General features: G+C 39.0%; 1 long non-coding RNA gene across 1 annotated transcript in view; it reads right to left on the reverse strand.

Annotated features, from left to right (window-relative positions):
* Window positions 1-7,079: 7,079 nt before the first annotated feature.
* Window positions 7,080-20,616, reverse strand: part of LOC131280066 (uncharacterized) — a 42,635-nt gene continuing 29,098 nt past the window's right edge. The window contains exons 2-3 of the long non-coding RNA XR_009187646.2: window positions 7,941-8,691; window positions 7,080-7,403 (exon numbers count right to left, since the gene is read on the reverse strand). This is a non-coding gene — a long non-coding RNA (uncharacterized lncRNA). The remainder of the gene's footprint in view (window positions 7,404-7,940; window positions 8,692-20,616) is intronic.

Here is a 20,616-nt window from a genome sequence, read left to right on the forward strand (position 1 = left end):
AATAATTTCCTCAAACAATAATGATGATCGTTGCAACTCATTATTGAGCACTAACTCTGTAGCAGGCACTCCCTGTGCTGCTGAACCCTCTATGTGTAATATTTCATTTCATCCTCTCGTACACCTGTTGTGAGAGGTTATCTTTCTTTATAGGAGATGGAAACGGCCTCCCTTGCCAATAGCCAGTGGTTACAGGATTCTAAGTGGATGCAAACCCAAATCTACTTGTTCTAGATTCTAACTCATTTTCTTTTTTTGAGATATCACACACACAGGAAAGTACACAATCTTAAGTGCATGCCCGATGAGTGTTTGCATGTGCATTCTTTCATATCACCAGCTCTCAAAGCAAATGGAGAACATTTTCAGCATCCCAGAAGGCTCTCTTGTGTCCCCTCACAGTCAGTAGCCCCCATCCGCCTCCACCACAAGGGGAACAAAACCCCAAAATGTAACTACTTGACTATATGAAGGGTGGTGATGGCCCAGGCAATGTCAGAAGAATGCAAATGGTCTAAGATAAACAATATTGGGAGTAGGTGGGATGGGAAGATAATATGAGAGAGCTGCCTCTTGGAGAGACAAGGGCTTGTCCTCAGCTGCCACTGGCCCCTGCAACACCCCCAGGAACTACTCATGTGGCCAGAACACAGGAGGAGCATCCTCCGGATACTGCATCCATGTGAGGATGCAAGCGTGCAGATAAGGCAGAAGCAGATCCCGCCTATCAAGTAGTGCTGGTCTCTCCCACTGCCCGGAATCCCAGTCTCTAACAAGAAACAGAATGCTGACAAATGAAAAGGAGATGTGTTTCCTGGCACAGAGTTCATGGAATGGGAAAACAGGCCAAGCCTGGGTTCCCACAGGAAGTTTTGAACCCACTTTCTAATTTTTAGTTTAGCTATCATCAACCGGTCCCAGATCCACTGTTGTGCTTTTACTTTGTTAGGCTTAAATTGGGCTTCTTTCTGGCTGCTAGCTGGGAATTTTATAATGTTCCAGAGATTCTGCAAAGTTTTATGCTTTCTTTTCAGAGCACTCTTTTGCAAGCTGTCAAGTGTTGGCTAGCAGCTTGTATTTGATTATTCTTATCAGTTCTTTAAATATCAATTGCTCTATCTCCAGATCTGTGTCAAAGGCATGTATATAGTTTTCTACTGATGACGAAGGAGGAGTGAGAGTGCAGGAAAAGGAGGGAAAGCTAAAGAAAAGATGAAGAAAAGGTGAAGAAAAGGAGAGAAGAAGAAAAATAGAAAAAAGGAGCAGGAAAAGGTAAAAGAGAGAGGGAAATAATGGAAGAAGGAGGGAGGAAAGAGGGGGAGAGGAAGACAAATAGGATAAGTCTAGGAAGGAGTGAGTAGCTGTAGTTCAGAATTTCAGAGGACAGAAGAGGAATCTACACCACTAGTGAAATGGACTTTTGAAGGCTTAATTATCAGTGTTAATCATCTACAATAACCAAATAGATAAACATTGCCAAATGTCTACATTTGTCTAGATACCAAAATCACAAATATTAAGTATTCTGCCTTGTGGTATCCATAAATACTCTTATACACAGCTGATAATGATTCTTGGGTTGGGATAAATGTCTAGATCCAGAAATATGTTCACTCTTTTGACACATATGGGAAATCATTACATGTGGGAGAAATGGGAGCAGACAGAAATAGACTAGGGGTGCCAACACTCTTTTCTACAGCTCCATTGAAGGGATCCTTTTAGCTGTAATCAACTACACTTGAACTGGACCCTGCATTTTCAGAACATTCTACTTAAGAAGTCAAAGAAGCATGTTTTAGTTTACCAAAGGGCCACCAATGCAAAGTGTCAGAAATGGATTGGCTTTTATAAAGGGGATTTAGTTGGGGTAAAAGCTTACAGTTCCAAGGCTGTAAAATATCCAGATTAAGGCATCATCAGAGCTGCTTTTTCACCAAAGTCAGCTGCCACTTGTTGAAGCAAGATGGCCACCAATCTCTGCCAAGGTTTGAGCTCAACTCAAGGCAACCAGGCATAGGACTTGTCTTTTTCCAGGTCTTGTATTTCAGTCCCAGCTGTTCTGCTTTTTTCCAGAGTTCAGCTGAAAGCTAACAGGCATATAGCAAGGCTCATCTCCTCTTGAGCTGCTCTGTGGGTCAAACCTCTTAGAGCTTCTTGTTTAAGTGATCCTCTAGTCTGCTTTCTTACATGAAAGGATCAAACACTGCGGCTTCCTTTTCCTGTGTCTATCTGTGTGTCTGTCTCTCTTTGTATATCTGTTTATATCAGACCCAGCAAAAGGGCAGAGACTCACTGAGTCATGCCTCACTGACAAGGTCCAAGCAAAAGCCCTATATTGATCTTATCAAGTAATCTAATCAAGGGCCCTCAACAAATTTAATGCAATCAAATTGTATCACACTCCCAGGAAGAGATTAGTTTAAATGCATAATCTCTCTCTTTTGGGGATTCACAAAATAATCTCAAACTGCCACAATAATGTAATGCACCTTGAAAAGAGTTCTACTATTTCAGGGAGTTCTACTCCCTAAAAAAAAAATTTACGTTTAAAGGGGGTAAATCCTCAGTTAAAAACTGAGTTACCCAGAATGGTGCACCCCCACTCCTTCCCTTCCAGGAGGACTAGAGAGTCCAAGTATTCCTGCATATGTTCGTTAACAAAATTAGAGGCTTCAGAAGTCTGCTAAATCATTGGTCAGTTTGGTTAGTTTAGGGAGGCAATAGAATATTTCATTTACTTATTTTTCAATAACATCCCATACAGTTCAAAAAATTAAACATTTAAGAATAAGAAACTCATTTTGAAACACAGAAAGATAGTGGTTCAAATGTATAATATTCTATAGGTATTTTTCCTAAATTTATTAACATAATATGAATTCTTGATTTTGAATCTATTAATAGTAATCTAAATTCAAATCTCAGATACCCCTTTAAAGAAGGCATCTTAGTGAGTTGGAAAAATTAGAGATTAAATGACTTTAATTTTAGCTCTTTCTCATACACTAATGAGTATTATTCTTTGTACAAGTATATTATTTATTTATTCATTAATTCAACAAACATTCTGTTGAGCACTTCTAGTACATGCCAGAGAATGTACTAACCTCTGAAGATAAAGAGGTGAAAGGCTCACTCACAACAGCTTATACTTCCTCATAGAACATAACTAAACTGTAACTAATTATTTCTAAATTACTTGTTAATATCCATCTCCTCACACTTGACTATACACTCAGTGTGAGTTTAGTGCCTGTGCTATTGTTCACCTTCTCTTCTCCATCACCTAGAGTGATAATGACACCTGGTATTTATGCAACAAAGAGTAATCTAATGAATGTATATATAATAATAGTTAAAATTCACATTGCACTATCCATGTGTAAGGCAGTAGGTGCTTTATATGCAGCATGTCACTTAATCCTCATAACCGTCCTATGAGGAAGGTCTAATTCTCCCCATTTTATAAGTGGGGAAACTGTGAAAAAAGAGACATTAAGAAACTTGCTGAAAGTCACTATGGTGGTTTACAGCTGTATGTACATACATTTTCTTAAACCTAATCCTTTCCTGTGGGAGTGAGTCCATTGTAAACTGGACTTTTGATGAGGCTACTTCAGTTAAGGTGTGGCCCGTCTCAGTCAGGATGAGGCTTAATTCTATTACTGGGGCCCTTTTTAAGTGAAAGACAGAGAAAGCCACAGAGAGAACAGCCAGAAGCCGAACATCTACAGAATCTGGAAGAGAATGGAGAGGCCAGGAAAGGCTGCCATGGGCCTTACTATGTGTCAGAGGAGCACAGGACCAAAAAGTGCCACCAGTCAGCCCCCAAACACCACAGTCTTCAGGGAGAAGCATCACCTTGATGATGCCTTGATTGGACATTTTCCTGGCCTCAAAACCTTGAGTCATTAAATTCCCTTTGTTTAAACCTTCCCTTTGCGTGGTATTTGCTGGAGCATCCTAGAAAACTAAAACAGCCACACAGCATAACTGGGCTCAAATCCAGGCGGGCTGGTGCCAGGGTCCATGTGCTTATCCACTACACTATATAATGCCTCTGAATGTATCAGTGAATAAATGAATGAAATCTCCGTTTGTTATTTAAAAGGTACTGACTGATGTGTGGAATGGTGGCAGTTAAGGGCATATACTACTCCTTATCATACTTTTTCATGTCTGTTCCTGCCACTTGAGTTGTATTATTCATAAGCCTGTTTGTGCCTTTTGTATTTATTATAATTATATAATTTAATTAAATATCATTTAAATTTATAGACTATGAATACAAAAAGTAGTGCCATTGCTTCTTTGAATGCTAAACTGATCAGGGAGTAGATACACAAAGATGGATTCTTACCTGTGTGTTTGAAAAATTTTGAAATAAAAAGTGAATGTTGAAAAGCTTTAGTTGAATGCTTTGGAAATATTTGATAAATCAAGTCACTAAAACTTTGCTCTCAAGTAAGGTGTAGAAGAGACAACTATAAAAGAATCATAAAACATCTAGATGAATGCACTCAGATAGTTTTGCCAGTATTTTTATATTCCCACAAAGACAATGCACTTGGGGGTATTACAGGCAAGAAAGACAATCAGAAACTCTAGTCAATGGACCCATTCTCACAGAAATCCCATTTGACTGACATCAAAAGATAGAGGGGAAGCAGACTTGGCCCAATGGATAGGGCGTCCACCTACCACATGGGAGGTCCGTGGTTCAAACCCTGGGCCTCCATGACCTGTGTGGAGCTGGCCCATGTGCAATGCTGATGCCCACAGGGAGTACCGTGCCACGCAGGGGTGTCCCCTGCATAGGGGAGCCCCACGCACAAGGCGTGTGCCCCGTAAGGAGAGCCACCCAGCGCAAAAGAAAGTGCAGCCTGCCCAAGAATGGTGCCGCACACACGGAGAGCTGACACAGCAAGGTGATGCAACAAAAAGAAACACAGATTCCTGGTGCCGCTGATAAGGATAGAAGCGGTCACAGAACATGCAGCGAATGGACACAGAGAACAGACAACTGGGGGGGAAAGGGAGAAAAATAAATAATAAATAAATTTAAAAAAAAGAAAGATAAAGGAATGAATATATCTTTATAAATTTTTAGATAAAATAAAACTCTTAAGATAAATATAAATCAATTTCTGGGATTCTCCTATTTAATCAACATTTTAGTGGCTCCACATGGAATGCAAGAAACTTCTCTGAAGCCTCATGTGCCATCTTAAAAGTTTATGGGAATTTTCCACTCTCCTCCGTAGTAGGCATTAATACTATTTACCAAATATCTTGCGTTCTTCTTGGCACATAGTAGGATTTCACTTCCTTGCCTCTTTTTGAAGTCATGTGGATCTATATGATATACTTTGTCCAGTGATATATGTGTAGAAATGATGTATAATATACTACTTCCAGGTAGATGGAAAAAGATGTAGCCTATAATCTCCTCTAGTTGTCTTTTGCTCTGCTAAGTGGTAAGCACGACTCTAGATAAAGATGGCTCCATCAGTCTTCATATCAGAGTAGATATCAAGAAGAGAACCCCCAACTGATCCTCATGGACATATAATAGAAATCAGAAATAAGTTTGTTTGTTTTTAACCATTGAGATGGGGATTTTTTTGTTACCAGAATATATCCTGCTCTAGATTAGTATATATTCCAGGCGGTGGACTTGGCCCAGTGGTTAGGGCGTCCGTCTACCACATGGGAGGTCCATGGTTCAAACCCTGGGCCTCCTTGACCCGTGTGAAGCAGGCCCATGCGCAGTGCTGATGTAAGGAGAGCTGCCCAGCACGAAAGAAAGTGCAGCCTGCCCAGGAATGGTGCCGCCCACACGGAGAGCTGACACAACAAGATGACACAACAAAAAGAAACACAGATTCCCGTGCCGCTGACAACAACAGAAGTGGACAAAGAAGATGCAGCAAATAGACACAGAGAACAGACAACCAGGGTGGGGGGGACAGGGGAGAGAAATAAATAAATAAATAAATCTTAAAAAAAAAAAGTATATATTCCAAGATTCATTTGTACTTGTTTAAACATATAAATATATCCTCCTCCCCCAAAATTTTGATAGACTTAACACTCCAGAAAGATGTACCACATTCATCTAGCGATATTGCATGCAGTGAATACCTTTTTTCCAGAATGAGAAAGATAGAACAAGATATTCTCCAGGATCCCTTCAAATGCTAAATTTATGGCATGATATCTATGAGGAAAGAGCAGGCACCCATGAAGGTTGTGCCTGTGTCAGTTAACTAAACTAAGTAAAATAAAATTAATTTGATGGAAAGCTGTTATGTCTGATTGTGGAGCAATTTATTAGATTGTCATAGAATCAACCTGATTTGGCTGTTATTGTTTTGGTTGTCTTAATGGGAGAGCTGTATTGCACAGTGATCCAATTGATTATTTTGGCAATTGGCCTACTAACTGTTGGCCATTTAGCCAGAGCGGCAATTTGACCCTGGGACAGGATATGGAGTTAATTCACTTGGAGGCTGATTCAAGCATTTCCCTCTTCAAGCTGCTATGTGTCAAGTGCTGTCATATAATGATTATACTTAACTGTAAATATTTAAAATTTGCAATCTTCCCTGTATACGTGCCACATCAAGAGTTCTAAGTAGTTTATGATGTCAAAAACTTCCATTGAGTCAAACTTAAATCTTAAGCGCTGTTCTGATCTCTATTTCCTTGAAGGACTTCATTCCAACATTCCTTAGGGTCAAAAATTGAACATTCCTTGCCCTTAACAACAACTGATTCTGAATTCCATAAACCCAAAATGAAACTACTTATGCAATAGTGGAAGAATGGACTCTAAGTTACGGGAGACCAATGATTATTTATCTTATTCATTATGTGTGCACTCAAACAATGCCTGGCTCTTTATTGGTACTTAAGATATTGTTTGAATTAATGAATGAATGAACAATGTACTAAGGATTAAGAAGGACTAATATTCCTTCATTTCAGATATTTTGTCAGAAGTGAAAGAACTCCCCTTCTGGATATGTGAGGTCATGCAACTTCATGATTAAGTGCTTTGAGTCTGGTGTTAGTTGAGTCTGAATTTGATTTTTTATTTTGCCATTGCAGCAGATCACATTTTACAATGATGGTCACAACAATATTTCCCATTCCACATACTCTTTTGCAATATGACCTTGCTGCTCCCCTATCATGAAGTAGTCCATTTCTCTACTCCCTTGAATCTCGATAAATCCTGTGGTATGTCTGCATAATATAATTCAGCAAAAATGATGATGTTCCAGTTCCAGACATGACCCTTAACTGACATGGCAGCTTTTTCTCCCCGTCTCTTGGAAGGCAGGCACCAGGTGAGAAGCATGATTACTCTGAAACCTCAAGATCTGGTTGGATCACTGTACAGATAATGAAAACACAGAGAAAGGAATGTTTTTGAGAGAAAATAGGATGGTATCGATATTGAAAATATTGGATTTGCTTTGCCTTTGGGACACATAAATGCAATATGGAGTTGGCTGTACAAGTTTGAAACTCAGAAGAGTGATAACTATTGGATATTTCAAACAAGGTGATGGTGCTAGAAGCAGCAGCATAAGTTGATGGTAACTGGTGATACAGACATAGGTAAGATTGCCTAGAAAAAGATCATAGAATAAGAAAGAAAGTAAGCCTGGGACATAAACATAAGGAACACCACTATTTAAGAAAATGGCAGAGGAAGAGGAACCACAAAAGAAATTGAGAAGAGAGGATCCGAAAAGTAGGAGGAAAACTAGGAGAGTTCTATATCACAGAAACCAGGGCAAAGGGCTTCAAGAAAGAGGGTATGGAAATGAAAGAGAACAATCTTTCTGGGTCTGCTGACTGTTTCTGTGCCCATTGGTGACACATTTATGGAAGCTGTAACTCAGTTCTACTTCTAGAGAACATACTCGCCAATAATGTCCTGATTATTAGGGAGACTGAAAACCAGATCAAGATGTCCATATTGGGGGAGTGAATGTAGTGCTGTGGTTGAGCACATTACTTCCCATGTAGGAGGTCTCAGGTTCAATCCCTGGTACCTATTAAAAAAAAAAAAAGTCCAAATCATCTTTTTAAAAGACAGCATGGAGTTAGTGCAGCAATAAATGTTACCAAATTGAAAGTCTACATAGTGACTTTCCACTAGGCTTTCAGATCTGGACATGGCAGATAAAGAGTATCAGGAGTATCATCTGCATTAAATTCAAGTAACCAGAACCAATTAAGTCCTGAAACACATCATTTGCATTAAACCATCCTTGTTCTATGGTGAGATAACACATGGAGGACCAAGGTGGGTAGAAGGAATGCCTGAAGGGCAGGCATGAAAAACTCAACTCCAAGGGATGTAACAGAGTTTTGGAATGCAGCAATGTTAAAGTAACAGACAGATCTGTGAGAAAGCAACAGGCAGACGTGGGTTGACTTCTTCTGTGCATCCAAGAAGTCCAGCAGACAGTTAAGAAGGTACCCAGTTTAGTAGACAGTGATTTTTGCCAGGAGATAAAGACCCACACTTACTTGTAGAATGTATAGGGTATATAAGTAACATATGATTAGATAGAAGACCTTTCAGCAGTCACAGTTGGTGACAATTTTATAAGGAGATCTGGAACTTGCAGTCTTTCACATTTAATGTCTCTCCTCCGCAACTTTCTTCTAAGGAAGATAGAAGAAGGAATTAATAATCTCCATTTCTTATGGGGCTAGATTGTGCAAAGCAAAATTAAAGAATTTTTGAAGGTCATAAGCAGAGGCAAACTTCATATTTACACAAATTGCTATATCATCCTGAGGATACTTCTTATCTACATAGTTGTTCACCACTATCAATGGACTTTATCTCACTTCATTTTTGCAATAACCCCAGGAGCAAGATAAGACAAGTGTTTCACAACCATTTTACAGATGAGGAAATTGAGACTCAGGAGTTTGACTTAACCAGACCAAATCACTAGGAGGAGCAGGGTCAAAAGTAGAACTTTGTCTTCTCTCTTCAGGTTTTTTGATGACTTCTGTAGGCTGAGATTAAGAATGTCACATGATCTACAAAAGTTGGAGCTTGCACAGTTACAGAGCCTCTAAAATTCATGGAAAATGACCAAGAAACAAATTCTAGGAGAGCCTGGGACTTCAGAGTGAAGGGAGGCATTCAGGGCCTTTCTAACTAATAGATGAATGTAAAGAGAAAATGATAATACGCAAATACAGCACTACAGTTAATGATTCAGTGTTGATTATTACCAAATGTCAACTAAAACTACCTACGTTTCTTTGTAACCAGATTTTCCCAGGCAGCTTTGAAGATGGCCTGGAGGTTCAAAAGTGTCATAAGTGTTCCAAAGAAAATGGCCAATGCTATCATGTTTTTTCACTCTTTGGGTTCATTCTCAACTCCTCCTTGAAACTGAAATATAATGCAGTACAAATATGAAGTATATGCAATAATTTTTCACTACTCTTCCTTTTGCCTCCACCAGACACCAGAGTTTTGGCATCTTTATTGTGTCATCAATTTTAGTTATGTTCTGTACACGGAGTAAAGAGGTCATCAAGGCTACAGGTGACTGACAGTATTCAGACAAGTCCAATTAACATCCTCAGGTTTGTAGAATCTTGGAAAGACAAATCACTGAAACTTTCATTATGAAAATCACTATTTGGCAGTGGAAATGTTTCTCAGTGAAGATTTATGACAGGAGGAAGAGTCCAGCTTGTTGATCATACCTTGACAGGAGCAGCATTCTTGACAAGGAATGAACTAAATGAAATGATCCTGCTCAACTCTCTTTCCTCACGTCACTGTTCTCCTGATCCCCTTTCCCAGTAGTTTCCTGGACAAAATATAAACTAAAGATATATCTTTCACTCATGCTTTCTTCAGGCAGGATTGTGGTGAAAGGTTCAAATTTGATAATGCTTTAGCCAGCACATCCAAATCCAGGAGTCTGATTTCCAGGACCTCAGTCAGGTCTTTACCCAGGACTCTCTTCTATTCCAGGTACAGCCCTAATAGAAAGTGAAAGTTAAAGAAGTTTCTGGTTCTCTTGGAATGTTCACGTGGGATCCTCACCATCTTCCCATGGTCCTTGTTTCTGTTTCCTCCCCACATCCCAAGGACATATGTGAATGATTTTATGAAGATCTCTAAGTCATTAGGAAGATCAAGGAAACTTGTATATGGAGTCATTATTAGATGGCATTAAGGGATTACTGTTAAGTTGTGTTAATGATGTGGTATTTTATAATTTTTAGAAATTTCTTATGAGTTGCATATGTATCCTGAAGCATTTACAGATGAAATGTCATAATGTCTGAAATTTACTTTAAAAATATTCCAGAAAAAAAAAAAGAAAGAAGGGTATCAGGAAGGAGACAGAAAGCACATCATTTATTTTAATAGAACTTAATATAAAGAGGGCTAACTAGGTTACTGAAAGAAAAAAAGAGAACACTAAGGTATCATGGAAGTACCAGCTGCAGAAAGCAGGTACCACTCTAGGACTGCAGGGAACAAAAAGAAGAGGAGGGAATTATCAAAATGTAGAGGATTGGAGGGGAGTCCTCACACAGATGAAGCACAGACTTCTGAAGAGGGTACTAGAGCCTCTGAGCTTAGAAAAGAGGCCCCAGGACCTGGGTCCCAGAATTCTGAAGAAGGTTTTGACCCATCAGTGCTGATGTCTTTAAGGAGGTCAATGAGGATGGTTATGTGATAGTTAGAAAACCTGTATTTTATGGCTGCTATGGAAAGGGATGGTTTCTGCTAAGTAAGGAAGCATTGCTGGGGTGATGTTGACAAGACACCAGCAGAAAGGAGCCAGACCCTTCCTCTCCACCCCTTGTTATCTCTCTCTAACATACAGCATTGGGAGAGCACAACAAGGGAGCTGGCTGGCAATGTAGCCAAGATGTTTGAAGAGCACCATCCCTTGCATCACAAGAATATCATAGAAGGCTGGGTTTGAAGCTGACATAATTGCTGAATAGCTGGCATGAGGAGATAGACAAAACAAGATTGGCAAATAGAGGTTAATTGTTGAAACTGGGTGATGGGTACATAAGGGTTCTTTATGATAGTGTCTCTGCTTTTGTAGATATTTGAAAATTTTTCACACTATGAAGTTGAAAAAGCTGGGGAGTAAGCAGGATCATTTTAAAAGAACATCTTTTAAATCACTGTTATTTGTAATACACCAAAAATATCATAATGATTTTAATACAAATAAAAATTTAAAAAAGAAAGATTGCCTACAATTCCACCATTCCAAAAAAATCATATTTTGTTTCTTTTCTGTTTCTTAACAATATTTTAAAGATTTGTCTTATTTGAGAATCACAAACCCCTTATCAATAGGCTGAGTTCAGTTGTAGCTTTTCCTACCCTTCCATTAGATATACTTTTCTATTTTAAGACATAGAGTTCTCCACTTTCATTTTCAGTTCCACATCTCCTTGAAAGGCTGCCAAAACTATATATATTTTCCCCATTTAAATTTTCTCCATACAAAAGCTAATTATGAAATTTATTTGGAAGGGCAAGTGTACTCAAATAACTGAAAGACTGAAAAAGAAAAACAAAATTGGAAGAAACACATTACCTGACTTGAAAGCATACTACAAAGCTACAGTGTTCAAAACTCCATGGCGTTTGCACAAGGATAGACATACTGACCAATGGAACTGAATTGAAAGGGCCTATATAGATCATCACATATACAGTTAATGGATATTTGACAAGGCACCAAGTCCACTCAACTAGGACAGAATGGCCTATGCAACAAATGGTGCTGGGAAAACTGGATATCCATAGCCATAGTCAAAAGAATGAAAGAGGATCGCCCTTTACAAAAATTAACTCAAGATGTATCAAAGATCTAAATATAAGGCCCAAGACCATAAAGCTCCTAGAAGATAATGTAGGGAAACATTTATGAGATCTTGTAGTAGGAAATGGTTTCATAAACTTTATACCCAAAGCATGAGCAATGAAAGATAAAATAGATAAATAGGACTTCCTCAAAACTAAAATTTTTTGGCTTCAAATGAGTTTATAAAGAAAGTGAAAATGCAGCCTAATCAATGGGAGAAAATATTTGGTAACCATTTATCCAATAAGGACCTAATATCCAGCATATACAAAGAAATACTACATCCTGAAAATAAAAAGACAACCCACTTAAAATATGGGCAAGATATTTGAATAGACACTTCTCCAAAGAAGAAATACAAATGGAAAAAAAAAACATGAAAAGATGCTCAACATCACTATTAGGGAAATGCAAATCAAAACTACAATTAGATACCATCTTACACCCATTAGACCAGAGGCTATTAAAAAACAGAAGACTACAAGTGTTGGAGAAGATGTAGAGGAATGGGAACCCTTATCCACTGCTGGTGGGAATGCAGAATGATGCAAACATTGTGGAGGATAGTCTGGCGGTTCCTCAGAAAGCTAACTCTAGAACTGCCATATGATCCAGCGATCCCATTACTGGGTATATTCCCAGAAGAATTGAAAGAAGGACATGAACAGATGTATGCACACCAGTGTTCATAGCAGCATTATTACTATTGCCAAAGTTGGAAACAACCCAAAGAACCATTAATAGATGAATGGATAAGCAAACTGTGGTATATACATATAATGGAATATTACTCCACTGTAAGAAGGAATGCAGTATTAGCACATGGTATAACATGGATGAAACTTGAAGACCTTATGTTGAGTGAAGCAAGCCAGGCCCTGAAGGACAAATATTACATGACCTCACTGATATGAATTAAGCATATTGAGCAGGCTCATAGAACTAGAGTCTGCAAGACAGGCTTACAGGAGACAGAAAGGGAGTAGAGGGTTGTGAATCAATGCCCATATGGGCAAAAACTAGGATAAGATGGGAGAGTGTAGTTGTGCAGTGGATGGGCATGACAGTGGTGCAGCGATGCTCTTGGGTTACACAGTGCTGGCCTGTGAGAGGGATAGAGTTGGGGGTGGGCATTGCACTCTTCATGGAACTGGGGAGAAGGTCAGGGAAGAGAGTGGATGAACTCTGCGGATTTGCAAATATGTGGTTGGAACTACAACAGTGGGAATGTTTGTTTGTTTCTTTGGCTAATATGGCAAGGGAAGGTTAGGGTGTTGGATGTGGGGGCATGTGGGGCAGTATGCATCCGGGGCAGGCTTCTAGGGAGTATGTGAGTATTTATCTTGTCACAGTGTGTTGTATCAGTGAGTGGAGACCCACACAATGAAAGTGAAGGTGTTGGACCCCCATCCTGGTGAATCCTGCTATGTTCTCAAACAGAGGGCCAGAAGTCTCTTGAGAGCATAGGTAGTGCCTAGTAGGGGAGGACAGGCCAGTATGTTGAGCCATCAATGTTGTTGTAAGTAACTAGAATCTTGTTCTTTGAGGAGTGAAGCTTTGTGGTTGCTGTGGGTCCTGAGGGGAGGGGAAGAGAGGAATAGAATAGATGGAATATGGTGCACTTCAGGGGCATTGGAATTGTTCTACATTCCACAAGGAGGAAGCACATGTATACCACAATTTACTTATCCATTTTTCTGTTGATGGACACTTGAGATACTTTCAGCATTGCTCTTCATGCTTTTGCAATGAGGGATACAGGCCATTTTAAATTCTGTTAAAGCCTATAAAAGTGTATGGTGCAAAATATAAACCATAATGTAAACCATTGACCATGGATAGTAGCAATGCTTCGATATTTGTTTATCAACTGTACCATCCTCATGTAAGATGTTATTAATAAGGGAAAATGTGAGAGGGAGAAAGGGTGGGATATATGGGAATCCCCTATATTTTTAATGTAACTTTTCTGTAACCTAAAGCTTCTTTGAAGATAAAGTGGAAAAATATGACATCAGGGAAAATACAGAAGAACCCATGACTGTACATAAAAAATAACAGATTAAAATGAAAAAGACAAAATGAAAAAAATTTTTTTGTTATTTTTATTATTATCTTTTCTCATTTTTATTTATTTATTTGTTTTGGGGGAGATTTTGGATTATAGAAGGGTCACAGCTATGGCAGGGGAGGATCTCTGGTGTGGGTGTCAGTGATGGGGGGAAATGTGGGGAGGGTGCACCTGGGGCATGACTTGGTGGCATATGAATATGTTCAAGTGGTTTTATAGCATTTTCTCAGTGGGTGAAGACCCACACAACAACCAAAAGAATATTGAATTCCCTTTCTGGGAATTCCTGTTACATTCTCTAATAAAGTATCAAGAATTCCCCAAGTACATGGGCAGTCCTTAGCAAAGGAGAACAGATCATTACTCTGGATATTGATGGTTGTACTTGTGAACTTTGTTCTTGTGAAATTGAAACTTAGCCTAGTATTATAAATTGCCCACAAGTAATCTCCTGAAAGTCTCCTTGTTGCTTGAATGTGGCCTTTCCCTAAGTGAAACTCAACATATAAACACACTACCCTCCCCCTGCCTCCACACTCAGCATAGGACATGACTCCTGGGGATGAGCCTCCCTGGTACCAAGGGGTCAATACCAAGGGAAGACTAGTGATTCATCAGGAAAAAGACCTTGACCAAAGGGGGAAATATTAAATGCAAAAAATACAAATGAGTTTTTACGACTAAGAGATTTCACAGTGAGTTGGGAGGTCATTCCAGGGGTTATGCTTAGTATATCTCAGCAGTATCTCATTGATTACCACAGCAAACCATTCCCCAAACATTGGAACTCCTGAAGACTCTAGAGACATCTAGATACTATAGGCTGGGAAGACAATCTCAGAAATTTGGCTCCCTGTCAGTGGACCTTACTTTGGAATATGTGCTCCCAATGTAACAGAGTTAGACTCATTTTTAATTTCCCTATGCATTGTTCTTCTGTCCCTTTTATTTGAACCTATAATTAGCCCTATAGTCTTTAAATACTTATCCCAGAGATTTAAACCTTCAGTCTGTTCATATACTGGTTGAGCCCTGAATCTCAGCAGAGTTGCAAAACCTACTCTCCAGTTTATTGGACTTGTCCAGGACAACTAACAAAAGGATGAAGATGGACAACACCCATCCCCCAAACCCCAGAGTATCTATAACTGCAAGCAAGACAGTTCCATCCATCTACCCCATAGGATCTAAGCCCCCTCTCAATCAGCAGAGTGGTCATCACCATCCCCAAATACCCAAGATTGTAATGAACAAACAACAAACATAAGGGAGGAATGCAGCTATGAACTAAAGTAGACTTATTATTATTCTAGCAATGGAAGAACTTGTATCATTGATAAAAAGGTAGTGGCCACCAGAGGTTCTGAAGGGAGGGAGAGGGATATTTGGGGGATATTGGAATTGTCCTGCATGACATTTCAATGATCGATATAGGCCATTATAAATTTCATCAAAACCTATAAAATTGTGTGGTGCTAAGAGTAAACCATAATGTAAACTACAGACCATGATTAATAGCAATACGTCAATATGTGTTCATGAATTTTAACGAAGGTACCACACTAATGAAAGATGTTGTTAATGGAGGAAAGTGTGAAAGGGGGATGGGGCAGGGTGTATGGGAATCCCCTATTTTTTTAATGTAACTTTTATGTAATCTAAAGCATCTTTAAATTTTTTTTTAATTTTTAAAATTTTTCCATTTTTCTTTTCTCTCCTTCCTTTCATCACTCTACTCTCTTATTGAACTCTTTCCAGTTACTCTATGGACATAGCATAATCCATAGGGTTCAGTGGAATCTGGAGGAAGGGATATTATTGGAAGTGATCTGTTAGCCTAAATGCTGCTCTCTGTATCTCTCAGGCCAAGGTAAAGGCATTTAGCCCCTTCATGGTTACAAGCTACCTCTCAGCACAACATGGAAATGGTGATAAAATGATTTGGGTGGCAACTGGAAGAATATAAATGGTTTCATGCAAACTGCTACCCCACTGGAAAAACAAAGGGAGTCCTAGAGGCAGAAGTTTGATAATATCATCTTTACTAAGAAACTATGACTTGTAGTAAAGATGGATTTATTGATATGTTGCCTGATTTAACATTTTCCTCATTTGCTGTTGTATAAACTTTTCTTCCATTTAACATGTAAAGCTGGAGAAATAAAAGACTATTTTTAAAGCTGGCTGCAATTTGAACATTGTCCTATAGAAATATTAGACTTCATCTTAGGTAGAAAACAGCGCCTTGTTTGAGAAAACAGTGTAATGGATTTTTCAATTAGGCAAAGATAAATCCCAGGGCCATTTCATATGGGAAAGAAGAAGAATAAAATAAAAGATAAATGAATCTTTATGTTAATGTAGCAGAAAATTTGGTGTGTGAGTTGGGGCTGGGAGTGGAGCTGGAAAGATTAATAGGGTTATGTTCCTCAAGAGAAGATAGGGGTGGGGGTAGCTGTGGCAGTGGAAAAAGGCATGCACATTGAGAAATTATTTCCAGGAAGACACAGAGAAAAAGTAGAAATATGTGGCAGCCTAGGGCCTGATTTGGGTGATAGTGAGAAATTTTCTGTGTTGAAGAACAAGTGATAAATGTCTGGGAACACTCATATCTCACAGTTAATTTGAATTTATTTCCTGTTCTTTGTAATTGTATACCCTCTTCACCCTTCTCCACAAAAGATGATGCCAGCCTACAGGGTACTTTTAGCCAAATTATCAAATTATAGAAAGATATCCCTTCCTTGAAACAGAGGTAGGCTGGTGTTTGGGTTTTCTGCTTGGGAAGGGATGTGCAGTTAGATTTCAACCCCTCTCAAGTCCCTAGGTAAGATGCCCTTGAACAGTGAAGAATTTGCACAACTACAGGTAGTATCCCTTGGGTCACTCTACCTTCCCTTTTCTCAACTCTCCAATAAAGTATATTAGGTACAACAGCATTGTGTTAGCAGAGCATTGGTGGATGGAGAAAAAGGAAAAATATTTTGTGTCTGGGGTGAATCAGATCAGAGAAGGCACCAGCAGCACGAGATAAGAAAGGGATAGGAACTTACCGAAACAAAGAACTGAAAGCAAGAGTTTCCTGGAAACTGTAATTCAATCCTTTTTTCCAAGAGTCTACCCATCCAACTACTATGGGTAATGCTTGGAAATACTAGAGATTAGTGTTCCTCCATCATTTTGGAATCCTTAGATATTAAATGAAAGAGTAATCCAAAATACTGGAGTGTTTGGATGTATCTGTCATTCAATAAATTTATCTACACCTGTATTTATTGAATGACAATTCTGTGCCAGGCACTTTGCTATAGGGTTGTCAAATAAAATATTTAATGCACAGTTAAATTTGAATTTCAGATAAGCAATGAACACTTTTTTAGAATAAGTACATCACATGAAATATTTGGGGTATACTTATACTAAAAATACATTTTTGTTTAACTGAAATTCAAATTTAACTGAGCTTCCTGTTTTTTATTTGCTATAACTGGCAACACTATGTGCTAGGTGTTAAGTATAAAAGAGTAACAAGACTAAGATAATAAGAAACTCATAGTTTAGTAAGGGTCATAGACAAACAGTCAATAATGATGGACTATGATTAATACTATGATGGCACAAGCCTAGGGTAGTCTGGTTGCATAGAAAAAAAGTACTTAACTTGGTCTTTGGAAGATGAGACACCTGAGTCCAAAAAGTTTAATAGGAGTTATCTAGGTAAATGATAGGGAGATAGGTTAAACAGAATGTTGATTCAGGCAAATGTGGGAAGGGCCAGACCTAAGAGAGAGCAAGTATATTAGTCAACCAAAGGGTGCTAATGCAAAGTGCCAGAATTCTGTTGGCTTTTATAAAGGGTATTTATTGGGGGTAGAAGCTTACAGTCACAAGGCCCTGAAGAGTCTAACTTAAGGTACCATAAGAGGAAATTTCTCACCCAAAGTCATTTGCCACATATTAAAATAAGATGGCAGGTGATGTCTACAAGGATTCAGCCTACCTCTTCCTCTTAAAGTTCCATGGGCCCAGCTTCTTCTGATCTCAGCTGTAGGCTGGAGGGCTCATTTCTTTCCCAGGCTCAGCTGCAAACTAGCAGGCAAATGGCTCAGCTTTCTCCCTGGTGCTCTACTATCAAAAAACTCAGTTCACTTCTCTTACATAAAAACTGTAGGGGATTCCCATATTCCCTGCTTCCTAACTCCCCCACATTTTCCCACATTAAGAATATCCTTCATCAGTGTCCTTTTTCTGTCTGAATGTCTGCCCACCAAAGGGGCAGGGACTCAACGTCCTATTGATGTGGCTGAATCAAAGCCCAGTCTTAATTTAATCAAGTAAAGTTGAAACCTCTGAATCTAATACAATCTAATAGGCCCAAAGGAAAAGATCAGTTTACAAGCAAAATCCAATATCTATTTTTGGAATTCATAAATAATATCAAACTGCCACATCATGGAAGACCCAAAGAGGTACAAGTCTTTGAATGGGGCTATAATATATGAAGCCAGATGAGCAGAGCCTTATATGCTAGGGACTTTAAAGTCCTCCTGATGACAGTGGATCCCTATCAAAGAAGGATAATTTGAACAATTTAATGTTTTGGAAAAATGCTCTTGCTAGAATATGAAGAATGGATTAGAGAGAAGCAAGACTGGGACAAGGAAAAAAGTGAAGATTCTGATAAAATAATTCAGGCAAAAGTGTATAGAAACCTCAAATAAGATAGTGGCAAAGGATAGAGGGATCTGAGAGATATTAAGGACAGAGAATTTACAGGACTTGAACATGGACTGAGAGTGGAGCAGTGTGGGAGAAAGAGAAGTAAATATTGAGTCTCTTTGTTTTGTAACTGGGTGAGTGGATGAAAGTTTTGAAGGATCTGGGTTGAAAATATAGATTTGAGAGTTATCTTTTGGTTTTCACAATTGTATTTATTTTTAATTTTACCTAACTATATAGAGAATTGTAACAAATTTCAATAATACACATAAATTTAAGTATCTCTTGAATACTCCTTCCAATATCAAAAGTAACTACTATTATTGTTTTCATCTCTACTCTTTGAGAATGTTTTCTGTGAAATTACATATATATATATATGTACCTATAGAAATATACAGTATGACTAGTGAGAATTTTGCCTTATTATAAAAATTACCTAAAAAGTTTTGGACTGCTTTAGGTTTATATACCCAGGAATTAGACTCTCAGATGAAGATTTGCATGCAGGACCTTTCATGGAAAATACTTTGCAGGAACAATACCTGTAAGGGAGTGGAAAAAGCAGAGATGGGCAGAAGAAGTTGAAATGTGAAGCAAATACAACTGATGCAACAGCAGATTTCATGGGGGAACTCTAAAGCTAAGACAGGCCTTCATAGTTTATCCACGTTGAGGCAGGGGGACTGGGCCATTGAATCTTTATACAAACATTGGATAAGAGTTTTCTCCTGGGAGTGGGTGTACTTTGGGAATACGGCTCTCTTCAACCAAGGTCAAATCCTACAAAGGGACTCCATTATGATCCTCAGTAGCCAATGTTCCTGGCAGTTCAAAGAGTGAGAGTATTCATCCTGAAGGAGGAAATAAGAGGCATACCATTGCATCCACTAAAGCCAAAATATCTACAGAGGCTATGCATACAGTTCTGAAACTTGTTTTTAAATCTAATAGTATGCCCTGGAGATGGGAAGTGGACTTGGCTCAATGAATAGGGTGTCTGCCTACCACATGGGAGGTCCGTGGTTCAAAAACCCAGGCTCCTTGACCCATGTGGAGCTGGCCCATGCGTAGTGCTGATGCGCGCAAGGAGTGCCGTGCCACGCAGGGGTGTCCCCCGCATAGGGGAGCCGCACATGCAAGGAGTGAGCCTCATGAGGAGAGCTGCCCAGCATGAAAGAAAATGCAGCCTGCCCAAGAATGATGCTGCACATAGGGAGAGCTGACACAAGTTGACACAACAAAAAGAAACAGATTCCCGGTGCCACTGATAAGGATAGAAGTGGTCACAGAAGAAAACACAGTGAATGGACACAGAGCAGACAACTGGGGGAGGGAGGTAAGGGGAGAGAAATTAATAAAAAATAAATCTTAAAAAAAAAAGTATGCCCTGGAGAGCTTTTCCTCTTAGTAGCTAGAATGATTATTCTTTCAAACAGGTACATAATATTCCAGAGAATGATGTGCCACAGTGTTCTTAACCATTCTACTATTGATAGACATTCTAGTTGTTCCCATCTTTTTTACTTTTAGAAACAATATTGCAAGTGACAGGCACTTCCTGTATCTTGTAATGATGAATAAGACCCTATCAGAGGATGCCTTCTCTGAAATAATGATAAAACCTGTATATCATACCACAGCAGCTATCTGAAATCACTGGAGGATGAAAAGAAGCAGGTATAATCCCACGGGATGTACCTACTCTTATGAGGGAAGCTCTGTGATATAAGTTCCTTATTTCTGCAGTGTTAAGTAAGAAGTAAACATAATCAATTTGGCATTCCAGTGCAGCACATGCAACATTGGCACTAATGGACAAAACCAGTCTTTCTGGTCAGCAGAACCAGAAAAGCAAATGAGAACTGTACTGAAGTGAGTAAGGGAATCCTGGAAGAGAACGAGACAGAGAAAGGATCCCTA

Source organism: Dasypus novemcinctus, chromosome 2, assembly GCF_030445035.2.
Source record: "Dasypus novemcinctus isolate mDasNov1 chromosome 2, mDasNov1.1.hap2, whole genome shotgun sequence".
Classification (NCBI taxonomy): domain Eukaryota; kingdom Metazoa; phylum Chordata; class Mammalia; order Cingulata; family Dasypodidae; genus Dasypus; species Dasypus novemcinctus.